The 26,319-nt window shown below is 41.6% G+C and overlaps 1 protein-coding gene and 1 long non-coding RNA gene across 6 annotated transcripts in view; one reads left to right on the plus strand and one right to left on the minus strand.

Moving 5' to 3' along the window:
* LOC102153763 overlaps nucleotides 1-10,435 on the plus strand; it is a 28,945-nt gene extending 18,510 nt beyond the window's left edge. The window contains exons 3-4 of one of the 4 annotated variants that reach the window (XR_005360008.1): nucleotides 5,574-5,811; nucleotides 8,097-10,435. This is a non-coding gene — a long non-coding RNA (uncharacterized LOC102153763). Of the gene's footprint in view, nucleotides 1-5,573; nucleotides 6,345-8,096 lie in introns of those variants that run through there. The other 3 variants (XR_005360009.1, XR_005360010.1, XR_005360007.1) reach the window with 3 other exon arrangements.
* CDH13 (cadherin 13) overlaps nucleotides 1-26,319 on the minus strand; it is a 1,002,781-nt gene that overhangs the window by 736,876 nt on the left and 239,586 nt on the right. The gene's annotated exons all lie outside the window — the stretch shown is intronic.

A 26,319-nucleotide genomic window follows, 5' to 3' on the forward strand; every position in this document is an offset into this window, starting at 1 on the left:
TAATTAAGGCAACATAGACTCAGAGGGTCTCATTCACCAATACAGATGATGAGGTTCCCCAGCCCCACCTCCAATTTCATGCATTTTGAATTAGGAATAAATATAAGATTTTACAGTGTTGAGACAACAAACATTTGAAGAGACACAATTTTCAGGTACCACTGTCCCAAAGCAATAATAGAAGACACTAATTACAGTTGGTTTCTTCTTCCCAGGGGTCAATGAAGTATATCCAGCTGAGAGTATTTTAATCAAACTATTTTATGTACCTCCCTGTCTTTCGTATTAATCACTTATCTACTTTAAGGAATGTTTTGACCTAGCAGAGAATTTTGTACTAGATTTGAAGACCCCAGTTATTTGAGAAAATGTCAGTCTGTTTGCATTTGTTCATGCATTGATTTCATAATTGTCTGAACCCCACCTCTGTGTTGCAGAGACCCAACAAGGTGTTAGGGTTGAGTACGAAATTTTAATTTAGCTGGCACAAATTCAGCTTCTTTGATGTAGACAGAGGCTTCTAGTAATGTCAATCCCCCACCCTCAATGAGTTTACTAAATAGTTAAGTAAACAAGACAAATGTGAGAAGCCACATATTAACAGAGACAGGAATGGGTAGAGGGAGTGGGCTGAAGATTTGGGGAGAAGAGTTGAGAGGAAAAGTTATTCACCTACAGGTAACCATGGCAACTACAGGATGGGACCAAGAGGAGAGGCCAGTAGCATCTGTGGAATGGGAGTGATGAGAGCTCAGGGTTCTGAGGGCTGTGAGATGGGGGCTTGGACTGGACCAGTTATGACTCATAAGCCCTCTTGGTTCTAGAGAAGTGTCTACAAGGCTAGAGTGGCTGGACGAGGCCAGAGCACTGGACACAGTTCAGGCTCTGGGACACTGGCTGGTGGGGGCAGCTTAAAGCAGGTAGATGATGGAGGTCTTGGGGAATTTGGTGGCAAAAATCAGTATTCCAGGACAGGAGCCTGGAGCATGGGTATGAGGGGACCCAAGCCCCACAGACACTGTATGGCAGTGAGTGAGGGATGTAAGAGGAGGATGACACAGTCTGAATGCCCATGGTTACTGGGTGCATCTGCATCAAGGTGCCCAAGCACATTTTCTGAGAAACCTCAGAACATCTCTCTCATCTGTTTTAGGGTTAGCTCATTTAATCTTAATGGTCACCCTGTGGGGTAAGCACTGGTACTATCCCACTTTACAGATGAAGATGCTGAGTTGGAGCAGAGGAAGGAATTATCCAGGATGTTACAGCAAGCAAGATGCAATGTCCAGGTGCAGATGTCAGACCCAGCAGTGCTCCTCCAAATCACTTTGTCCTAACAGAGGCGATGCTCAGGGCTTTGGACATCAGGGATCCATTGCAGATTTGTGAGGTTGGGGGAGACATGTGATGGACAGGGGATGGTGGACACAGGGATCATATCTAGTTGACAAATCTTCCTCAAAGATGTCATAGACTCAGCTCTCCCCTTTTGGCAGAAGTGTATTTCTCCACCCAAACCACATTACACCTCATGCCTCAATGAGATGTGTGAGTGAATGAAAGTTGCAAAGAATCTCACTGCTCAGGAACTATGGGATTCACTTATAGAGCTCCCAAAGTTCGGCTTTGGTTCTGACCTTCTTAGGCTTCCCATCACTTCTCATCTTCTGCAACCCATAGTATTTCAGGTCCTCCCACCCCAGGGCCACAGATGGGAAGTGGGTGTGCTGGCTTTGTCCTAGCAGCCAGGCTGAGCTCTGAGTTTACATCAACCTCAGTATCTTTACCTCACCGCTAACTTCTGGTGGAATGCCTCAAAGAAACCCATATCCCATTTGCTGCCCCATTGCCCTCACAGATTAGAGCTGAATAAACTCATCAACTGGGAAGCCTGTGGTATCTTTGGCCCTTGGGGTCGGAATGAACACCCTCGCTGTGCTCTGAAGAAGAATACAGGGCTCTGGAAATCCTATTCTCTAATTTAGTACCTCCCAAACTGAAAGGTAATCCTTTTATACACTGTGAATCATACTGGAAATGTGCAGAAGGCAATAACAATGTCACGTGACCATCAATAAGCACCACTAAACACCTGCATGGCCTGTTTAGTGGTTTGAGACTTGGAGCCTGGGAGCCTCCTTATAGGACAGAACACATTTTCCAGCAGGGATTAGCCTTGAGATTAGAGTTTAATGAAACAATCGCTAACACTGGAGGCTTGGGCAGAGGAGCCAGTAAACTCCAGGGAGCTCCTGGCTTGTCTGGGGAAGACATTGATCTAATAAACCATGAATAAATAATAGAAAGGAGTCTAAAGTCAAGAGATGCAGAGGAGCCCAGGGACAAAAGGTAGGGGCTTGATGTATCAGAAGATGTTTTCAAAGCAATTTAATGTTTTGACTTTGCAATAGACATTCATTTCTGGAGAAATGCTGTCACTTGTGCAGAAGGAAACATGCTCAAGGCTGCTCATTGCTGTGGGTATCGGCCAGAATAGGTTAGGCTGTGCAGTGGTAACAAAGAACTCCAAAGTCTCCATGATTTTGAACAATGAGGATTTATTTATTGCGATTCCCCGCACCCATGCAGGTCCACAGCAGGATTCAGATAACCATACACACCCAGGGACCCAGGTGACCAAAGGGATGGAGAGAGGATTACAGGACTGAGCACTAACAGTTCTATGCTTTGGCCTAGAAGTGACACCTGCCACTTCCACACAATTTCAATGGTTAGATCCAGTGATGTAGGGGTGGCTAATATCAAGAAGGTAAGGGAATATAGTCTCCACTTCCAGGAAATACAAAAGAGCCAGATACTGCTGAACATTAATACATCTACCACATGTGTAATGGCAAAAGCTAGGAAGAGATGCCTAACTATCTCCTCATCTGTACATCATGTGTAAATACATCCACATGAAAGACGGTAATGGGGCAGTTTAAGACTTGAAAATTAAAATGCAAGTTGCAGAAAACTACACATAGTATCTCTCTTATGTATAACTCACCCATGTCACAAACTTCCAGGTATCAGTGGACATACATATGTGTATCTACATGTCCAGAAAAAGCTCTGGAAGGACGTTCATCAAACTAATAATATTGGTGACCTCCAAGAGATGACTATGGTTGCAGAGAGGAAAAGGGTACTTCTGTTTGTCTGAATTATTTAAGACGAAAAGGAACTTATATATAGCTGATGGACTTCTAAACAATGTTTTTTTTTTCAAATAGCATTTATCTGTTTCCCATGGCTGTTGGTTGGGTGGCCCCTGTGCTAACCTTGGTGCCATGTTCATTGCAGAAAGGCTATTGAGAGTGCTTTTAACCTCCATGGGCTGCACCAGCCATATGGTTAGCAACCTTGTCCATATGGGAGGGATTTTCATTATGAGCTGTTCCTATTTGATCTTACATCTGGCACTTTCTGGAACATTCCAGAATTTTAATTCCACAGAAGGCATCTCTTCTTTTACATTCTATCTCCTCATCATCTTTGGTACCCACGGGGTAATATACTGGGAAAATGTCAAGGTTCCAGATGTTTTCTTTTTCCTTCCTCATTTCAAAACTGATTTATCTTCTACCAAACCCTAACTCCTCTTTCTTTAGGATTCTTCTCTATACCTAATGTGGTCCAATAGAATCATGAGCCTAATAAATCCAACAGATATCTTATTTCCCCTGAATAATGTATTGTTTTAAATTAAGCAAAATACACAATTTTCTAGAAGGGTCTTAGAGCAGAACTACTGGTGTAACTTAGACACAAGGGCAAGCCAGTGGGCAATGGTATAGGCTAGATTGATGGCCTACTGCAGAAGAGACTGTGCTCATGAAAGACCTCTAACATGATTGTAGATCTGGCTTTTAAGTACTGAGATAGTAATTTTACAGGATGAAATCATGAAACATAACCTGGTTGCCAAGCATTTGAGGAAAAGAGGATGAATGAGTGGAGTATAAAGGATGTTCACTGGCTATGACACATTTGTCGAAACCCACAGGAAGCTATGAATGGGGCAGTAGAAGTATATGGAAACTCTATGCCATTTGCTACATTTTCTGTAATCCTAACACTGTTCTAAAAAAATAAAGGTTATTAATTAAAATGTTTTCAGAGGAGCTACTTTTTTTTTATTAAGAAAGGAATTCTGAAGGCTTAGATCATGCTTTGGATTCAAAGACACATTTTCTCCATTTTGAGGGAAAAATAATCAAAATACTTGCAAAAAGTGGGAACAACACAGAGCCTATCCCAGACCTCCTATGGCAGGAAACATTAAGAGCAGAGTCCTTGAGAGAAGATACTCCCTCCTTTCACACTGACCCAAAGGTGGCTGCTCCAATCTCTTCTATGTGAAAACAGAAATTCCACAGAGGCAGCACAGATGTTGTCATGGCTTTGAATCACCATAAACTTTCTTTTATAATTTTGTAAACTAGAAGAAGAAAATTTGCCCAGTATGGAATATTTTGTGTTTCCTTTTCCAAAGAAAAACATGCTACTCATCCCTATTAGTAATAGAGAGATGGACGGGGTGAGTGTCGGGACACTTTGTGGCTGAAGTAAGGCTCAGATTCAAGTTGTCATGTATGATTCTGGAGAAAAGCATTGTATCTCTAAGCACCAGTCTTGATCTATACAATAAAGGGATTATGATTAAAGATAGGTTTATGGGGTCCTGGAGACAGTTAGGAAGCCCTTGGAGAGCCTAATGAGGGGCAAAGAGGAAGGGGTCACAGGTAACTCTGGGTTCCCCTCCTTCTCGAAACGTACACTGGGGCTTTGCTCTGTTTTCTTTTCTGGCCTTTCATTTCTGTTCTTCAAAGAAAGAATTCCACTGAATTAGGTGATCATCACATCCCATTACTGTGTCTAAAGTCAACATTGCAAATTAAGTGACTGAGTAGACTTTGGGTGGTAGATGTGATCCACAGGAGTGGAGTGACAGATCTTAGGAGAGAACCTTAGTGAATGTTGTACTAGCTTGAATAATATGTCCAAATCCATGCCCATCCAGAAGCTCAGAATGGGAGCTTATCTGGAAATAAGATCTTTGTAGATGTAATTATGTTAACATAAGGTCATACTGGTAATATTAGGATGGGCCCTAAATCCAGTGACTGGTATCCTTATAAAAAGGAGAGGATACAGGGCATGGAGACACACAGAAGCCCATATGAATACAGAAGCAGAGGTTGGCGTGATGCCATCTGCAAGCCAAAGAATGCCAAGGATTTCTGGGAATCACCAGATGCTGCAGGAGGCAAAGGAAGGATTCTCTCCTAGAGCCTCCAGACCCTTTGGCCCTGCTGACACCTCCACTGTAGAGTTCTGGCCTACAGAACCGTGAGAGAATACACTCTGTCGTTTGAAGGTTTCTGGTCATTTGTTGCTGCAGCTCTAGGACACTAATATTAGCCCCTACATGTAGTAAGCATTTTCAGGTGTATCCCTCATCCCACATCTTCGCAGTGAGAGCATGGTTTTATCACATTTCTCTTTCCCCAGGTCTTTAGCAGGGGAGTATCCTTCTAAGGCTCTCTCTCTTTTTTTATTTTTTTCAGGACGTGGTAAATACCAAATCTTACAATGCTGATTGGCTTGTGATTGCTTGTGAGGGATTTCCTGCACAAATGGCCAAAGCTTCAATGTAGTTATAAAAATGAACTTCTAGAAGCTGATAATTCACATCAGAGAAATGGGGACTAAGGACCAGTCCTGCGAAAGATGTATCCTCATCACTGCCATCCTGGGGGTCTGCTAAGCCCCAAGCCCTAGAATACAGAGCGCTTCTGAAAAGATGTAAGCCTGAAATGGAAAATGGAATCTGCAGGAACTTCTGCACCTTGTTTAAAAAAATACAATGTAAAGGACTCTCTTTCCAGAAACACTGCTGTGGCAAAGTGCTTTCTCCTCCCTTTCTTCCTGTGTAAGAGTATCTGTATGTGTGTGGCATCATCTATACTCACATATATATATATACAAACATATATGTGTATTTTTAAAAATCAGAGTATATTCTATTTAAATATTTTCTGAAAGATAAACTGTAATAGAACATGGGAAAAGAGGAAAGAGGAAGAGAAAGTGCTCCATCCTGAGCAACGAGGCAGCCACAAGCCACATGTGTTAAGTAAGCACTGGAAACTTGGCTCTTCCAAATAGAGATATGATGTGTAGAATAAGTGAGCACTGGATTTCAGAGGCTTAGTAAAGAAAAGTAAAATGTCTTGGTAATTTATTATATTGAGAATATGTTGAAATGATAATATATATACTTTTTTTAAGTAGGCTCCGTGCCCAGCGTGGAGCCCAACTCATGACCCTGAGATCAAGCCCTGAGCTGAGATCAAGAGTCAGGTGCTTGACTGACTGAGCTACTCAGGTGCCCTCTAAAATGATAGTATTTTAGATATGAGGAGGTAAAGTGCATCACTCAAATTAATTTCATCAGGTTCTTTTACTTTTCTTTAAAGGTGGCTACTGGAAAATATAAACTTACGTACGTGGCTTACACTATATTTGTGTTGGACAGCACTGGCCTATGGTTTGTGAGATCTTTGATTTAGTTGCATTTTGCACACTTTTGAGCATTTTTGTTCAGGAAATTTTAGTTTTCCTATAGAAGTGATTTTTTAAAAATCTGCTGTAAGAATTCTCTCTCTCTCTCTCTCACACACATACACACACACACAAACCCACACACACGATTCGTTTTGTGACATTCTACATTCTTTTCTTTTTTTATGGTAACGTTTCCTTAAAAATAACTTTGGGATACAAAGTAAGATTAATTAATATTAATTTTGCTTTTAAATGTTTAAACACTTATATTGCTGTGTAACCTTGGGCAAGTTAGTGAACTTTTCTAGGCCCCAAATCATCACTGGTAAAACGAGCTGGTCTAGCAATGATCCAGACAACAATGATTCTCAACTTCCTCCTCTGTCTCCACATATCAGATGGTTCTGGGAAGGCCCATCAGAAGAGCAGTTCCCTCTGCTGATGGTGCTGCCTTGGCTTCCTCCCACTTTCCACGGAGAATCATTGCCATCCCTTCCATAGACTCAGTAGGAAATTTCTAGGAAAGAGTCAAAGGGTAGTAATTACAGTGAGAGCCTAGAGAATGTTAGAGCCATGGAGGAAACCCAGTTCACCCCATTCGTAATGACCTGCTGGTCAAGTCACCCTGCTGGTCAGGAGCAGAGGCCAGCTCTGGTGAACACTGACTACTGGTTAAACTTGCTTCCTGGTGTGTCATGATCTGAAAGGAGGGAAGGCTTGAGTGACATAGAACTGCAGAGCAGAGACCACCAAGCACAACTGGCCACCCATGTATCACTCCCTAACTCCCTGACACCACCATGTCCTATTCGAAGGTCATTTTTCTCTTAGTTTATCACAAAGTGAGGAAGGAAAAAGGATTCATAAGAACGTTGAATTAATGATGGTGTCTAAGAGAAAGCTCTCTTAGGTGTCAAGGTGTCAGGTGTCAAGATCCTCTCCTGGTTTAAATCAAGAAAATCAGGGTACCTGAGTGGCTCAGTGGTTGCGCATCTGCCTTCAGCTCAGGTTGTAATTCCGGAGTCCTGGGATTGTGTCCTGCATTGGGCTCCCCTCAGGGAGCCTCCTTCTCCCTCTGCTTATGCCTCCACTTCTCTCTCTGTGTCTCTCATGAATAAATAAATAAAATATTTTAGAAATAAATAAACAAATAAATAAATAAAATAATCATTTCAATCTCTCTTCAGAGAGAAGATTAGAGACTCGTAGAAAGCTACTTGCAATGACTTTGGTTGCTAAAATGCTCTGAAGCACCAGAATTTTCAAAAACTGTTTGCATGCTTTCAAGCCTGGTAAAAATGGTAGATGAATCAGAATGTTCTGTTCTGTTTAGACCTAAGGCATATCAGGGTTAGATAAAGTCACAATTGACAAAGATTTGTATTTATTATGAAAGATGCCAAGTTATATTTAGGTGTTGTTGTTTTTTTTTACCTTCAAATCTCACTCTAAATTGCTTGTCACCTTTTGAAATATCATAATTAACACCAGTTAATTTGTGTGCTTAAATATTTTAATGACAGGTTATAATTTTAATAGAAAAGCAATTTAGAAGAAAATCGTAGGATCCTATGGTTTCCAAGAGAGAAGAGAGGAGAGAGAAGAGAGGCTCTGGTATAGACAGAACCAGAATTAGGATCCCATTGTGACTCACCACTTCCTGCCGGTGGGGTCTTCAGGGATCTACATGACCTCTCCAAACCCTGGTGTTCTCATTTATGCATCATAGATAATAAACCTACTTCATTAAGGTGTTCTAAGGATTAGTTCAGGCTTGTTACTGTAAGCCCCTAACACATGTGGTACACTGTAAATGCCCGTTGTTTTTCTCACATATGCACCACCACTAAGGAGAGAAAAAACATGTCGGAGTCTGGGTTCTGAGTTGAAAGCCCCCAGGGCAATTGAACGGTGAGAAGCATTTTCCAAAGAGTGCTAGGGTGAAGAAGCCAGAATCATCACAAGGCTGAGGAAGGCACTCAAGCCCCAAGAGTGAGAGGAAGGGTATAGAAGAATGAGTAACTGGGAGACTCAGAAAGGAATGGAGTAAGAGGAAGGGCTGAGGGCAAAAATTCAGAGACCATGGATTTAGGGTTCCTGCTTCCTGTATAGGAGTCCACTGGGGATGGGCAGAGCATCTGAAGGCCCTTATAGGGCCAACTACCCACCAAGTCCTGTCTGTCCTCAAATGAAGCAGCTAAGAGGGATGGCAGGATATAAATCTCAGTTCTGGGAAACTCATGATTCAATAGAATGACCATGCAAAGTCAACCTACCCAAGGTGCTGGGTCAAATGGTTTGCACTGAAGGTGTCCAGCACTGCTGCTTATTATCCATGACACATGTGTATTAGTGTCTGCTGTGGATTATCCTATTAATAATTCAGCAGACATAAGCTCAAGGGATGCTCTCACCACTTACTGCTCATGTGATTTAAATCCTCTGAGACTCATTTTGTCTATAAAGTGAGGCCACCATTACCTTCTTTGTAGAGTTGTTGCAAGAAATAAAAGAAACAATGTATGAAAGATGCAGATACAGTGCCTGGACTAAAGAAAGGATTCAATAGTTGATAGGCATGAAGATGAAGATGAAGATGTTGATTCCATCTCTTGTAGCTCTAAGACCCTCCAATTTTGTTCAGACTTCTCACTAGTATTATTTCAGAACCTGCTGTGGATAGCTCACATAAGAAGAACCCCCTCTGTATTAAGCACCCCAAGATAGACAGATGGGTTTCAAAAAAATATCTAGGTGGAAATAAAGAAAGCCAGCTAAGGTGGGATCAGGTGGGATAGAAAATGAATGAATGAATGAATGAATGAATGAATGAATGAAGATATACTGAATAAATGCCAAGATGGTATGGTAGTTTTCCAGCAGGAATGAATATGGTGCTATTGGGTAGGTGAAGTTAGAGAGAGAGCCTCGCAGAGAAGCACATTTTGGAAAAGGGGGGGATGGGGAGGTTAAGAAGCTAAACACATTCCAGGTGAAATGAGTAAATAAATCCCAAGGAAAGGATGAAAATGAGAATTAATCAGGAGTGTGCTGAGCCGTGGCACTGCCAGCCACAATCAGAGGGCTTCTTAATTGCTTGTCAAAGACCAATGCATCCTGGCAAAATGATGCTCAAGTAATGCTGGGACTTCTTTTTCCTAACCTGGCTTCATTTATCATGATTAGAAAACAAGTCAAAATTGATTTCTGTTTATTTTATAAAGCAAATCCTCAGGGAACCCTTCTTCCCAGTAGGTTTGATAATTTTTAACTGAGAAGGGGAATACCCTCAGAACATAAAGAGCCGCGTTACTTTGGTTTAGGAGAGCAGGGCGTGTGGATGTGTAAAGTTTATGGGTGTTATGAAAAATGGCAGTCTCTTAAACTTTTACAAATCACCTCAAGTCCATCAACATGAGCCTTTTAGTGCTTTCCTACTTTAAAATGGGAAGATTAGAGGCAGTTTAATAAAACATTTGTGTTTGAATTCTTAGCTCTGCCATCTAATAGCTGTGTGACCTTGGGCAAGTCACCAGAGGAAATCTTGAGATCTAGCTCAAATCTCTGAGATTTGAGAATGAGGTTGCTAACGCCTCTCAGATTTCCCAGGAGGACTGGGGGTCGTGTACAGGAAAGGTATCAATACAGAAGATCTGCACAGATAGAAGTGATAGAAGTGATGTCATACAGGTGCAGGGAAACCCATTGGATTCTTTATCCCATGAGGGCAGGGCCTGTGTGTGTCTGTTTTACTTTGAGTTCTATCTTGGTTATTGGCACATGGCTTGGCACATAGTTGATGTCCACTTTATCTGTTTGACACTCACATTGCACCTAATCTATGCAAAATTCTGTACTGTTTATAGATATTGGTTCATTTAGCCCAATAAATACTTGTTGGCTGCATGTTTGTTACTCATTTATTCATTATGTAAAGATACTTAAGTATTATATCCCAATGTGCCTCTCTGGGGAGGAAATCCTTCTAGAGCCTACAGTACAATGGGTGGATTCACTCATTCTTTGATCCATTCATTCTTGTGTTCACCCGTGCATCTGCTTGTTCACCAAATATTTATATGTTAGTTTTTTGCTGCAATGTCAGCCCACCACCGTCATCCTAGATAAAACACAAGGTCAGCTTGCCCTCACCCTGCTCCCCGGCTACCAGAGAAATTCATTTCGTGCACATGCACACACACACACACACGCACACACACACACACCCACAGCAAATTCTCTATATTCCACCAATATTTTGTTAATCAGGTAAATCACTTGTGAAGGACTGCAAGGATATCCCTGGTTTGGGAGGCCTTTCATTGCTTGCAAACAAGCTGTGACAAGAACAAGACAAGGCCATCAGAGGTCAAAAAACATCCTTTATCCTGTATAGGCATTTTTATTCCCCCAAACAGATTCCAAAGATCATGTTCTCTTTCTGGAAGTGTAATCACAGAAAAAAAAAAATCAATGTACATTTTGGCCCGTGTGAAACAATCTTACGAGGAGGCATTAATGCGATCTGCCAGCATCTAGAGATTTCTCTCAGCACTCTGGGCTGCCAGACCATTCTCAGATGCATTTTCTTGATCTGAAAAGGCCCTATTCCTGGGATTTAGTGCGTAGGGCTTCCCTGCTCCTTTTGGTTTATGCTTAATCCTCACAATTAATTCTGAGCCTCCTGCCTGGGGAAGTTTCGGCCGTAGACTTTCTTGGCATTTACCCAGCGAGAAAGGAAGTGATTGATGCTCTCCTCACTCTTCCGCACAAAAGCTGAAAGGCTGGGCAGAAATATCACCTGCCTCCATGCTGGCCTCTCCCAGCCTCACCTCTTGACCCACACTGTTGATTTCATCCCTCATGTCTCCTGGGGGACACTGACCCATCAATTACCTTCTCTTTTTCTCCTGTCTTCAATCATGTCCTCTCCACTGGCTACTTCCTGGCAGCATACAAACATATTTAAGGCTTATTTATTCTGGGAAACTGAAAAAATAAAAATACTCTTTTCAATTCTACCCGCCTCTGAAGTCATTTCCCTATCTCTTAGTTCCCCGAGGTTTTCTGATAGAATTCATTCCCTGCCTTCTCTATATCATCATCCATGTGCTCCTCGAGCCAGGGCTGGCTGCCTGGTGGCCTCGCAATTCCCTGAAACTCTGGCAGGAAAGATCATCAACATCCAAGTAAAACCCAACTCCAGAGTTTATCCTGCCTGGCCCGTCTGTGGTATTTCACTTATTCTTTCCACAATTCACTTAATTCGCATTTTCTATGCAGCGAGCACTCAGCTATGCTTTGGACAAGGGTGGCTCTGCCCTCCTGGCTTTTACTGCCCGTGGGGAATAGACATTGGTGAGCTTGCAGAACACTGTGAGGAAGGGCTGTGCTGTGGGAATGGCAACCTTGGGACCTGATCTGCGAGTCAGAGAAGGCTCTTTTGGTGGCATTCGCATTTAAACAGAGGAATGAATAGAAATTTGTGACCAGAGAGGGACCTGGGAAAAGCATTCCTGGCAGAGGGAACAGTAGGTGCAAAGGCACTGGGCCAGGAAAGAACACGGCTTATTTGGGGAAGCGAAAGCAGGGCTGTGTTTCTGGAACATAGACAATGACAGAGAGCAATGTAGGACAGACAGGGCAGGGGAGGCAGGGGGAGCCAGCCACATTGACCGTATATACAGGTTGCAACCTCCCTTCTTAGGCACTGGGGAACACTGGTGACCTTTCTGCCCTTGAAATCACTGGTACATACCCATCACCCAGGATGCTGGGTGCCAGAAATTAGTAGGGCCAAGAAGAATGAATAAAAAGAGAAATCTGGCTGCTTTTTAATTCTAGTTATGCTAAAGACATAACAATTCCCTTTGGTTTTACCACAAGAAGACATTGTAGGTCCACACGATTGTTGTCCAAGGAATGCTGTGACATAATTAGAAATATATACTTGGCCACTGCACTGGTTCCTGATATAGGGCTCCTAAAACCTTCATAATTTCCTAAGTAATGGAGGCACTAGGAGTATCTCTTATTCTTTTTTTATTTTATAATACATTTATTTTTTATTGGTGTTCAATTTGCCACATACAGAATAACACCCAGTGCTCATCCCATCAAGTGCCCCCCTCAGTGCCCACCACCCAGTCACCCCCACCCCCTGCCCTCCTCCCCTTACACCACCCCTGGTTCGCTTCCCAGAGTTAGGAATCTTCCATGTTCTGTCTCCCTTTCTAATATTTCCTATCCATTTCTTCTCCCTTCCTCTCTATTCCCTTTCACTATTATTTATATTCCCCAAATGAATGAGACCATATAATGTTTGTCTTCTCCGATTGACTTATTTCACTCAGCATAATACCCTCCAGTTCCATCCACTTCGAAGCAATTGGTGGGTATTCATTGTTTCTAATGGCTGAGGAATATTCCATTGTATACATAAACCACATCTTCTTTATCCATCTTTTGATGGACACCAAGGCTCCTTCCACAGTTTGGCTATTGTGGACATTGCTGCTAGAAACATCGGGGTGCAGGTGTCCCGGCATTTCATTGCATCTGAATCTTTGGGGTAACCCCCCAGCAGTGCAATTGCTGGGTCATAGGGCAGATCTATCTTTTGTTCTAATATTTGATCTTTGGCCCTGATTGCTGACACAGCATCTGCTCTGGGAAATAGGAGCACCTGTTCTAATGAGGTGACTCTAGGTGGGCTAGTGAATGGCTTCAGGATGGGGCCTGGTAACTAGAAGGACCATGATTAAAAGCTTAGAACTTGCAGCCCTTTGGAGAAGAGAGACGGGCTGGACATTGAGTTAATAATAATTGATCATACCTATGTGTTGAAGCCTCCATAAAAATTCCCAAAGTACAGGGTTAGAGAGCTTCTGGGTTGGTAAACATGTCCATGTGCCAGGAGGGTGGCACAGCCCAACTCCACAGGGACAGGGATCCTGTGCTTGAGACCCTACCTTATGTACCTCTTCATCTGTATCCTTTATAATATCCTTTGTAATAAACCAGTAGATGTAGGTAAAGTGTTTCCCTGAGTTCTATGAGCCATTCTAGCAAATTATCAAACCCGAGGCAGAGGTCATGAGAACTCTTCCTCAATTTACAGCCAAGTCAGACAGAAATGTGTATAACCAGGGGCCCCCTACTTGTGACTGGCAGCTGAAGTGGAGGCAGTCTTGTAAGTCAAAGCCCTAACCTGTGGGGTCTGCTCTAACTCTTGATGGTTAGTGTCAGGATTGAATTAAATTATGGGATACCCAGTTAGTGTCGAGAGGGGAATTGGTTGGTGTGGAAAACCCACAGATTTGGTGTCAGAAGTGTTAAAGATGGAAAACAGTTTTCTTTTAAATGCGTTCACACCAAATGGGTCAGTTCAGACAGGAATGCAGATGTGTTTCACTGCATGACTGTCATTTGGTGTAAAAATGCTGTTGGTGAACTTGCCAGGCCAAACCTGTCTACTTACTCCATGACACACACACATATATGTGCACACATACACACACACACACGTGTGTGTGCCACCCACCTGCAGGCATCGCCTCATTTATTCCTGAGCTCCTAAATTAGAGCTTGTACTGGATCATAAAATAGACAGGATATTCGTTATCATCAAATAAATATGAAACTGAGCTTTAGATAACATAAGGATTCCGAAAGTTAAGTGCTATTTTATGGTACCTTTCAATTTAGGAGTGCATTGCAGATAAAACATGGCTTTGGTGTAAACCATTGATGTATTGTGTTGTTAAGATCAATGAATTATTAAAAGGATAATCTTTTAAACACCAAGAAATTGTCTTCTAGTGTACTCTAGGGGCCATGGGTAAATGCATTACACATACAAATTCACCACTGCCTTAGCTGTAATTTATACAAACTCCAAAGTGCCCTGCTGACATCACAGAGACCTGATCGTCCTCCCACCCACTGAGCTAATGGGAAGCTCTGTGGGCTGAGCATGGAGTAAGGAAGGGGTCACTTCATGGAGCATGCTGTCCTCTATCTTCCTTGACAAGTGAGGAGAACACAGTGCTATGCCCCCTGGGTTGGCCCTCGGGGAAGGTCTGGCTACGCCTGCTGGTGGGTGTGCTCTCCATGGACCGTCTATATGTTGGTTACATCAGGAATTTTCTGCAGATCAGTGCAGAGAGCCGCCTCACCCAAGCAGCCCATATCCAAATACTGGTTGAAACCAAGGGCATGCTTTAATAAACAAGAACTTTAATAAGTAAGTATTCTAAACTTCAGCTCAGAATCTGCTTCCCAGAGAACCCCACCATATGCAGAATCCCAGCCCCACATTACAGGGTATAACTTTTGTCTTCAGTCTTCCACATTTTTCTCTACGCTGTGTCAGCCACCTGGACTGCTATTCCCTAGTTATCCACTGGGCAAAATCCAACTCCTTCATCAAGGGCTGGTTCAAATGTCCCACTGTGTAGACATCCCCCTCGCCCTCCCCAGTCCATTGCTCTTTGCTATGTCTGCCAGAGCGCTCTGAACTATTAAAATACTTGCATTTACTGGTCAGCAGAGGAGCACTCTGATAATCATAATACAAGCCACATGTGCCTTTTTAATTATCTAATAGCTATATTAAAAAGTAAAAAGGAACAGGAGGGATCAATTTTTTTTTAGGTGGGATCAATTTTAAATATATATTGTAATTTTGCATAACCCAAAAATGATTGTTTCAATATATAATCAATATGAAAAGTGTTCACAAAATTCCTTTTACAATATTTTTCCCCACTAACCCTTGAAACCCAGTGTGTATTTCGTACTCCTAGCACATCTCAGTTTGGTCAGCAACATTTTGAGTCCTTAATAGTCCCATGTAGGTCACTGAACTATCCAGGGCAGACAGTGAGTACCTCAAAGATGTAACAACTAAAACCTAGTCCATGAGGGATGCCTGGGTGGTTGAGCATCAGTGGTTGAGCGTCTGCCTTTGGCTCAGGTGGTGATTTCAGGGTCTCGGGATCGAGGCCCACATCAGGCTCCCTGCTTCTCCCTCCACCTATGTCTCTGCCTCTCTCTCTGCATCTCTCATGAATAAATAAATAAAATCTTAAAAACAAACAAAAAAAATCCTTACTCTATGCAGTCATTTGATAAGTGTTTGCTGAATGTATGAACAAATGAATAAATGGCCAATGATGAGTGCACAAAGGAATGATCCATACAAATTCCTTAGTGACCTGGCCTCAGCCTGGGATTTGTTCCTATGCCCCTGTTCCTTGTTATTTTCAGGACCTTCATCTACAGGGCAGGGAATCTCTCGTACGTGTATCCCTTATACATTAAAAACATACAGCATTAACAGCTAAGGGTATAGACTTTAAGTATAAACTTTATAGAACAGAGCTCTGCCACTTGCTAGCTTCTGAGTTTGGGCAAATTACATAACTTATTTGGAGCCTCATTTTCCTCATCTATGAAATGGAGATGGATAATAAAGGTACCTAGAGTTTCTCTGAGCAAATAAGGCATTACAGGTAAATTACTTTGCACATAATAGATTCTCAATAAAAATACAGCCAATAAAGACCAAAGTAAGGCTGAAAACTGTAGGAAGGAAGGAGACAGGTATACAAACGTGATATGAGGTATTAATTCCTTCCTCCCATCGCTTCTCACCCTTTTGGCTAAGATCAAGTGTAATTCCTTCCTCCCTTCCTCCCTTCATTGAACACAATCATACTGGGGATGAGAGGTTCCATATACAAATTTTGTATATGCTTCTGTGGTAGCAATGAAGATACACTTCTGAGATTTCTAACTGGGGGGTGGGGGCGTATTTTGATTAACAATGGAAATCCATTGCCACATTTCTTCAAAGCCATGCTTTCACACGCTGCTCCCAGCCAGTTCCTGAGCACAACAAGGACACCAAGGCAGCACCATTCCTGGGGGACTCTTGACTCCTCGGCTGACCAGTTTGGGTTCAAGGACGTCCTGACTTGCTGAACTTCCTTAGAACCACATGACAGTCTCAGGTGCTTCCACTCATTCTGGTCACCCTTCCCTCTCTCCCACCCAGGATCAGACGTATATGTTGGTCTGATAGCCACCCTTCCTCATTTTCTCTGAGCCATCCCTTCTAAAGGCACTAATCCCATCATGAAGGCTCCACCCTCACCACCTAAGTACCTCCCAAAGGCCATGTTTCCACATACAATCATACTGGGGATGAGAGTTTCCATGTTCAAATTTTGGGGAGACACAAACATTCAATCCATAGCAATTACCCATAGAGAAAATTTGTACTTTCTCGTAATTTAATTACATTTGTACATTACCAGTTATTAGAAGCCCATTATTTGACTCAATCCATACTCCAACTTTGTTTACGTTGCAGCCACTTCACTTTGTAGCAAAGTTTCAGCATGTTGTTAATATTTATTGTTGTTGCTTAGGCCCCATTAAAATTGCCTGTATCTATTTTTGCCTTTCTCCCATTTGTAAGCATTATTTATCAAAACTGCTAATGCCAACACATACGTATTTATGTGATTTTGTAACATATTAAAAACTGAGAATATTCCTTTGAATATCTAATTGGCTGTAGTGATTGTGAGTTTTATCTCTTCGGGTCTACTGTTTGGTTTCAATCTATAATGACTAATTTACACAGAATCAGGGATTATGGTTGTTAGAATGGCAATGACTTTGACGTCTGGTTTCACTTTTCCTCCCTCTGTTTCATTGAGGACACATTTCTTAGACAATTGTCAGGCCAAGTATACAGTAAAGTTACTGTTCATGGCTCACAAATTTTACAAACTTTGTCTTGGAGGGCCAAATGTGGAAATGTGTTTAGCAATTACTCTATTAAGTTCAATATCTGTGAAAAATAATTATCGTTTTTGACACTAGTGAAAAATGCCAGCATTCTAAATAAAAAGAGCCGAAGGGTTACTAGATCCAAACTCCCAGAACTGCCTGAATGCTTTTGGTAATTTGAAAAACTCAGTCAACATATTGTTGCATGAAAAAAAAAAAGTTGCACTGAGCATTTCAATTAGTTGTTTTCCTGGTAATATTTTAAATTAAATGCTAAATGACAGAACAACTTGTAGTGGTTTTGCTAGATTTCTAGACATCTCATCCCAAATTCCCTTCTGATATGCAATAAAGTAAAAGACACAATAATTTGTAAACCAAAATGACTGTTCTCCCCTTCAAAGTAGATGTCTAGTGATGTGACTCACTCTAACCAGATTTATTTGCCAAAATTGTTTTGGTTTCCTCATAAGAGAATTGTGTTCAGAGGAGACAACACAGGCCCTCTGAATAAGCTTTATGTAGGAAAATCTCTGTTCATAGAAAGTGGACTTGATTTTTAGAAATGGTTGAATGTTATCCAGAACCAGTCTTATTGAATAGGCTGAGCAAGACCAGGATGTAGATGTGTGCATGGACACGTGCTGCATATACATGAGAAAATTCTTACCAAGTGCTTTCTGTCCCTGCCACTGTTTTTTTTTTTTTAATATTTATTTATTTGATAGAGAGAGAGAGAGAGCATACGGCAGGCAGAGGGAAAGAGCGAAGCAGGCTCCCAGGCGAGCAAGGTGCCCGACATGGAACTTGATCCCAGGACCTTAGGATCATGACCTGAGCTGAAGCCAGACACTTCACCGATTGAGCAACCCAGACACCCTTGTTCCTGACACTGTTTTAAGTAAGCACTGTATATGTGTGTTAACTCATTATTCTTCATGACAACCTTAGCAGGAAGTAATATCATCGTCCCCATTTCACAGGTACAGAAACTGAAGGACAGAAAGGTTAGTTAACCTGCACAAGATCACACAGCTCTGAGCAGTGGTTACAAGGAGCAGTCAAATTGTACCAAGTGACAGCAATCCTCCCCAAGCCTCACTCTCCTCATCTGTAGGATAAGGACAAGTGATGAGTACGATCTGAGCTTAAAACTTTAAGAAGCACTCATGTATGCAAGGGCTTATACTCTTGCTGGCCCATGATAGGGAACTGGTATTTCTAAATCACTTCATTCTTGAGTGGGTTGCTATTTTGCTGGATCATGTGGAAACCTAAAGTGTGGCCTGTTCTTCCCATCAGGTCCATAAGAGTAAGTGTAAGCCATGGTCTGCTCAGCATCATGATCACTGGTATTCACAACCACAGCACACGATTCATGGTAACATGGATCACTCTTGGTTCTATAGGATGGTATTTTCTGATTCAAAAATGATAGTGTCTGGTAAGTGTACAGACAGATAAAGCGACAAAGAGGCAGTCTACTTGACACATGGAATCATATGGACAATCCAAGCATATGTCCATAGAAACTTAATATTTTCAACAATGTGCTGAGTTCCTACTCTACTAAATACAGAGGGATCTAAGATGAATACAGAACAGTGCTTGAGTCTTCACCTTATAGAAGTGCCCACATCTCTAGAACAGAATTTTCCAAAGTGTGTTCTTTATTCTCCTACCATCTAAAGGCCTGTGAGATTAAAAAATAAAAGGTTTGGGGAAATGCTGAGTGCCACAAAACCTTTCTTGGAGGACCTGATAGCAGGAAATTCAGAGTCTCCAAGATAACCGTACAGAACACAGATTTTCCAAAAAATTTCCAGCAGGAAACTCATTTCACTCAGAACCTCCAATAGGGATGGGGTTTAGTGTAAGCCTTTCTAGATGCTGCTGCTCTGGGGGCTGGGGCAGTATGAAGCAAGTCCTGAGATACTATAAGAACCAAATAATAACAACAGAAATAAGCCATAAAAAATCTTCCTCTGTGACTTAACATCACGGCACTTAAATTTTCTGGGCTCCAGGTACCTACCTCCAAAAGGAGATAAGAACCTTGGGCCTGCCAGATTTATAGTTTCTGTGGAGACTAAGTGGGGCAATAAATGCAAACATAGCTTATAAACTCCACTTTAAGAATGTCATTTATTTAACTCTGTGAAGAGCATTTCACCTATTGATGATTCCATAGCAGACCTCAGATTCCACTGAGGCAGTAGAAAAACTGACCTCAGAGGGCCCACCCTGTTATATTTTTCAAGTCTAGCAAAGGAATAAGAAAGAAAGGGGCTTGAGATGGTCATTTAAGTCCCAGGGCTTTCCAAGAAGCTGAGGCTGGAAGTGGTAGTGAGAGATCAAACTCACACTCTTCACTAGAGTTTCTGGGTCTCCCCATCCTGTGGAAAGGTCTGTCCCAGACAACTGCAGCTACGGATGGCTCCTGGGCAAGATCTCCTGCCCTGAGCATCCTTTTTGGACCAGGCGGTCAGAGCATTAATTACCCACACCAATCGTGATACTTCTTTGTCAATCTTGATGAAGATTCTGGGAAAGAATCTGAAAACAGCATCCAGTGATCAGTGTCTCAGAATCATGAAGATTTGAGTGATTTATGGGAAATGCATTGAGATGCTGATGCTCTGATTTTGGAGCCAGCTTAATTAGATATAGCACTGAGTTTGTGGAGTGTTAAGATCTTAAAAAAAAAAACCAAAAACAAAACACTGAGAGGCAGTATCTGAAACAGTGTTGATATTTTCAATACATTTTCTATGGAGATCTGTGGCACACACCACTTCCCGAAGAAGAATCTTCACTTTTTTTAATGACCCTCTGTAAATACTCTTCCTACTGGAAAACCCTAAATCCATCATGTCCTTTAGATTCATGCATTTTAGCTGTACTCTTTCTTTTAATTTGAAAGAAAAGGACTTTTGGATTGAGCTATTAAAAAGAGACACATCAGATCTTTTGTTTGCTTTGTCTAAAGCAATATTTAAATGTAATTCAGGTAGAGGCAACTCTATCACATGTGTCTCCTATGTCAGAACCCACAGTAGAAAAGTCTGTCAGGTCTTAATATCAAAGAAATAGCAGCATGATTTGAACAATGCTTTAATCTTACGGATACTGTGAACCAAAGACCTAGAAAAAATTTCCTCTTTGCTTTGGCTGTTAATAAGTCTCCAAATTTACAGACCATCTCTAGTGTCTGTACACGATAGAATGGGTGCCAGACTTAGCCCAGTTTTTTATCCTAATTTCCTACTTGTGTTTTTGTCTGCACTCTGCTTCACTGAAAGTGAGTTAGACTAATTCATTTATGAAGTCAGGAAAACTGAAAGAGAGAAGAGAGATGGATAGACAGATCAAGCACAAGTTTTCCTAATCAAAGGTGCTGTGGTTAATTTCATGTATAAATCAATTCAAAATTATTCAGTATTGAAAGGATGATGGCATTTAAATACTTGCGGGGTATTTTTTTGAATCAAAGAAAAGAAGATTTTTCCACGGGAATTATTTTCTGTGATCGAAAACAGGTTAAAGAGAATAATAATCACCTAAAGGGTGACTCTTGTTCATATGATGATGTTTCACAGAAGCAGCTTATCAAAATGGTCAGCCACAGCAACGATTACAGCTCAGGGAAGTAAATAAAGGAAACTATTAGCTCAGGAAATCTATTAAAGGCACAAGATCTTAAAGCATCCCAGGCAATGAAACATTAACAGACTTGGGTGGATGGTGAGTAGCCCTCATCTCCCCAGCTTGGTCAAGACACCTTTCGTTAACAGATCACAGGACAGAAAATGGACACAGAGGAGAATGCCAAAAGTGTAGCCATTTGGCAGAGTTTGCATTTCCACTTGATCACTTTCAGTGGTAGCTAAATGGACAGTGTTTCAGCACCATGGCTGTCCAAAGCAAAGAACAATCCCACAGAACATGTTTGAGTTCCATGTGTATAGAGAATCACAAATGTCAGGGGCTCAGGGGGCTTCCAGACCATCCCCACAGGGTGGGCACAGCCAGCTGGAGCAGGCCCGCACGGAGAAGGCTTTATCTCCAGGTAACACGGAGGAACACAGTGATGGCATAATGCTGCCTGTCAGAGGAACTGAAGATAGAGTTATGGACACTTGCCTCACGTGCACCATTCTGTTTTAGTCCAAACTCCTCATCTGACAGAGGTGGAAACGGAGATTAACTGAGAAGGAGGGATTTGAGTGGTCACATGTGTCCCTTGGGCCCAGGTCCACTTTCTCCACAATAGTCTCTGCCGCAGCCAGATTAAACATTTTACCTTTATTCTTCTAGAATGCACAAAATTTGTGAGGAAGGCAGGCTGTAATGAGGCACCAACTTGATTTCCTTTTCCATGACAAGGCCATGAGAGTACAGACAGGCGGGGTCTGCGGAGCACACGTGTTGTTTTGCAAAAGGTTGTTATGGAGCTTGAGTCTCAAGAAAAATAATGCCTTAGGTGGCCAGCCAAAGAGACAAATAAAAACAAAACCCATCAAAATTATCAAGTGAAATACCTGACATGTAGCCCTTTCAGCTAAAAATCACATTTTTGTCTCGATTAATACTGAGTTAAAAGAAAACTGCTGGGATTCAGAAATGCATTTCAGGGACCAGAACCCCCACTACTCCCTGTATTTTGTCCCCCAGAGTGGAGGCATACCACGTTTCAGAATGTGGTGGGTGGCTAGGATCCCCCTGTGGATATGCTCTCCCTTTCTTTTCTTCCTCTCCCCACATGTTTTCTGCCTGGGTCCTTCTCTCCAAGCTGGATTCTCTTAGGGCCAGGGGTTAGGAAAGACAGTCCCCCAGGGAATTCTCGATCTAATCAGGCCCATAGCCATGGTAGTGTTGAAGGCACTTTACTGTTAAGAGCAACCAGCTAAAACATTTTCTTCTCCCATATCACTTCCTTTGCCATTCTTTTCTCTTATTTAGACCAGTAGAGGCAAACTATCACCCACAGACCAAACTGGACCTCTTCCTGTTTTCATAAGTAAAATTTCATTGGAACACAGCCAGGCATGTTCATTCTCTATTGTCCATGGCTGCTTTTGTGCTTCATTGCAATACAGCCCAGGTGGCCTGCAAAGCTGAAAATATGTATTTCAGAAAAGTCTGCTGACTTCTTCACTAGACCATTAGTGGAAGATGAAATTTTTGGGGCACAAGATCTAAAGTGATATTCTCTACATACTAAAGGGAAGTCTTTTGGTAGCTTCTTCACCATATTTAAAGGGAGACTTCTGGGGTGAGGAACCTGCCCGGTGTCATTGCATAAAGACCTGTCTAACAAGCACCAGCTGAAAAAGAAGCACAAAGTAAAAGGAGAATGCAGCCAAGAAGAGACGCATAGTGAGCAGAATAAAAGGAGTGGCTACCTACTGTTGTCACCCAGTATTTTTCTTCAGTGAGTGGAATGAACTTGAAATTTAGAAAGACTGGGAAAACATCACAGGAATGAAATGAGACCCACTAAAAGGTGGGGCAGTAAGAAGTCTCTGGGGCACTTAGAAACGGGTTCCAGTGCAACAGCACTTGGCTGACTACAGCAAAGGCCGAAGGAATATTGTAAATTATAGGCACTCACAGCAAATGCAGGGAAGGTTCAGAACACCCCAGATAGCCATGACCGATTTTCGTAAATTGGGAAAGAGTAAATTCCAAAGCCTTCCCATTAGAAAGTCAAATTTTAAACTGTGGCACAATCATTAAGAAAAGAACAAACAACTCCACGGAAAAATGCACAAATATTATTAAGTTGACAGTTTTAAGAAATAGAAATAAATACGGTCAAAAGACATATGGCAAAGTTCAACATTGCTGGTAATTAAATAAAACCAAGTAATCAAATAGTGATGAGAAGCCCATGTTTTGTCTATTGGAATGGCAAACGTTTGCAGAGAAAACACATAAGGCTGGCAGGAGCACAGAAAATCAGGCCGTTGCATCCATATGGAAATGTAGAGCGGTGCAGACTTTTTGGTGGGCACGGTGGCAATATTGTTAAGCTTTAAAATGTGTACAACATATAACCAGCAATTTCATTTCTAGGAATTTAGTCTAAGGAAATCACCGAACAGGGATGTTCATCACAGCATTACTTATAAGCACAAAAATTTGATATGTTCTAAATGAATGGCTGTAATAGTTTGGTTAGGAATATGTATACTATAGAATATGTTCCGCCATTAAAATAGCATTTAAAATGAGTTTATGAAACAGATGGATATCATGAACACAAACAAAATAATCAACTGTATATTTATTACTGCACTTTATAATTATAGTACCTAGACAGTGAATTAAGTATTTTTTATGTTTTCTTATCAGATCTTGGTAACTCTATCAAATAAGCCAGAGTAATAATAATGATAAGGATAGATAATATTTACTGAGAACTTCCTTTATGTCAGGCACTTTGCCAATCATCTTATATGGATTATATCATTAAATCCTGACACAATGTATGAGGAGGCACTATTATTAATGTCATTTTATAAGGGAGGAAAAGAAGCCATAAAAACTTGTCCAAGTTTACATAGAAAGTGCTTGATGCAGCCATGATTTGAATGCACAAAGCAAGTCACTGAAGACCCTGTATTTATTACCACTATACCATATGCTTAAGGTATATTATTTCTTTGTGGAATGAGTGAAAGTATGAAGGGGTGGATAGATGGAAAGTTGAACAATGGATACATGGAAGGGTGGATGGACGGATGGATGTACATAAGGAAAGTAGGATGGATAGGTGGATGGAGAGATGGATGGATAGAAGGGTTGATAAATGAATAAATCAAAGATGGATAAATAGGAAAAAAAACCCAAAGAACTAGTTTTTTTTAAAAAGATTTTATTTATTTATTCATGATAGTCACACAGAGAGAGAGAGAGAGGCGGAGACATAGGCAGAGGGAGAAGCAGGCTCCATATGGGAGCTTGACGTGGGATTCGATCCCGGGTCTCCAGGATCGCGCCCTGGGCCAAAGGCAGGCGCTAAACCGCTGTGCCACCCAGGGATCCCAAGAACTAGTTATTTCTTAGTGGCTCTTTTATGGTTTTATTCCCTTCTTTGTGCTTTTTCAGGAATAACCAAATTTTCTACAGAGTACTGCTTCTGTAATCAAACTATGGAAATATATTTTATATTAAAATGAATTACACAGGATCCCTGGGTGGCGCAGCAGTTTAGCGCCTGCCTTTGGCCCAGGGCGCGATCCTGGAGACCCGGGATCGAATCCCACGTCAGGCTCCCGGTGCATGGAGCCTGCTTCTCCCTCTGCCTATGTCTCTGCCTCTGTGTGTGTGTGTGTGTGTGTGTGTGTGTGTGTGTGTGTGACTATCATAAATAAATAAAAATTTAAAATAAAATAAAATAAAATGAATTACAGTGTAAAGCAAAAAATAGTGTCAAAATGTTACGGTCTTTGTATTTGTCTCTTGCAAAGGGGTGAGTTAGTTATAGGTCGAGAAAGAGCTGAACAACATCCCCCTTCTACTGCTATATATAGTCCCAGAAGAAAAATTTCAACACACAGCCAAAATACAAAGCAGCCTCCTGAATATCACCCAAGAATCTGTGGGTAAGTCCAGCCAACCAAGAGAAAATGTACAAATGGGATTTTCTTCCTAAAAGAGAGCTTTAGACTAAAGCCATAGTTGGCTAGAAAATAAAGATGTGAAGGAACTTTGGTGGTGTTTTTTTTTTTTTTTTTTCAGCTTCTGCTTTATATTTTAAGTCAACGATTGGAAGAAAAATGGCATGGCTGCTGAAGTATCCAAAGGACTTTCATCCAAAAATTGGACAAGGCTGAACAATCTGAGAAAACAAAGTGGCCTAAGCCTTATTGGCTGAGAAAAACTTGGAGATGCCTTTTAAGTCTGAGCTGTTCCCAGTTCAATTGCATAACAGATGAATTGGGGCAGTCAGAGTTTAAATTTAACGCGTTTATTTCAGTGATGACATTTCTGAGCAAATGTTCTATTAGTGTTAACTTTAGGTGAGTCAAATACTACAATGGGGGACGTGGGAAATAGATTCTCCCTGACTTTTCTTACTTCCCTCCTCTATCCCTCTGCTTACCCTGGGCAAAGAATGTGCCTCCGTGGACTTGAAAATTATAGGCACCAGGTTGCTGCTATTAACTAAATATCTTGCTTTATCTGCTGCGTCAGACAACGGAGGGAGCCTCATTTTGTTACTTGTCAGCTCTCCTAGTTAGAAGAGCTGAATCCAGCTCTTTCTCCTAACACCCCCGCCCCAGGGAAGCTCCTTTCCTCAGCTGCATGCCTCTGCTGGCTGCCAAACCCATGGAATACCTACAGATTTCCTTCCCCAGGTACAGAGGCTTTGAAAAGTGGTCTCTATTTTAGAAGTCTGTCATCTACTAGAATATATCTGCATTATGATGGAAATAAAGGGAGGGAAAGGAAAAAAAATTTAGTATGTGTAAACGCATGAATTTGATCAATGACACTTGTATTTATTTATTCAACACTTATATGACACTTTACTATTGGCCCAATACTGTCCTAGAGTTTTGTCTATAGTGATTTTTAAACACATCTCCCAAACAGCCTAAGATGTATTGTAATTTTGCCTATTTTATGGAAGATGAAACTGAGGCACCAGGAGGCTAAATAATTTGCCCAAGATTAAACTGAAGACTCGATTCAGACCCAAGCAGTTGGGCTCCAAGCAGCGAGCTCTTTCAGGAGTATGCTGTGTTCACGGACCCCAACACGGTCCCAGGCACAGAGCAAGGACTGGAGGTATGTGATGACCTAGCTGATCGGCATAGTGGACATGCCTCTCCTGTGCTCTCTACTGACAGCACAAAGAACACTAGAGGCTGCCCTGCCCTGGCCATGCTCTTACTTAATCCTCACGGCAGCTCTGTGGGCAAAGTGTGGGTT

The sequence above is a fragment of the Canis lupus genome, chromosome 5, assembly GCF_011100685.1.
Source record: "Canis lupus familiaris isolate Mischka breed German Shepherd chromosome 5, alternate assembly UU_Cfam_GSD_1.0, whole genome shotgun sequence".
Classification (NCBI taxonomy): domain Eukaryota; kingdom Metazoa; phylum Chordata; class Mammalia; order Carnivora; family Canidae; genus Canis; species Canis lupus.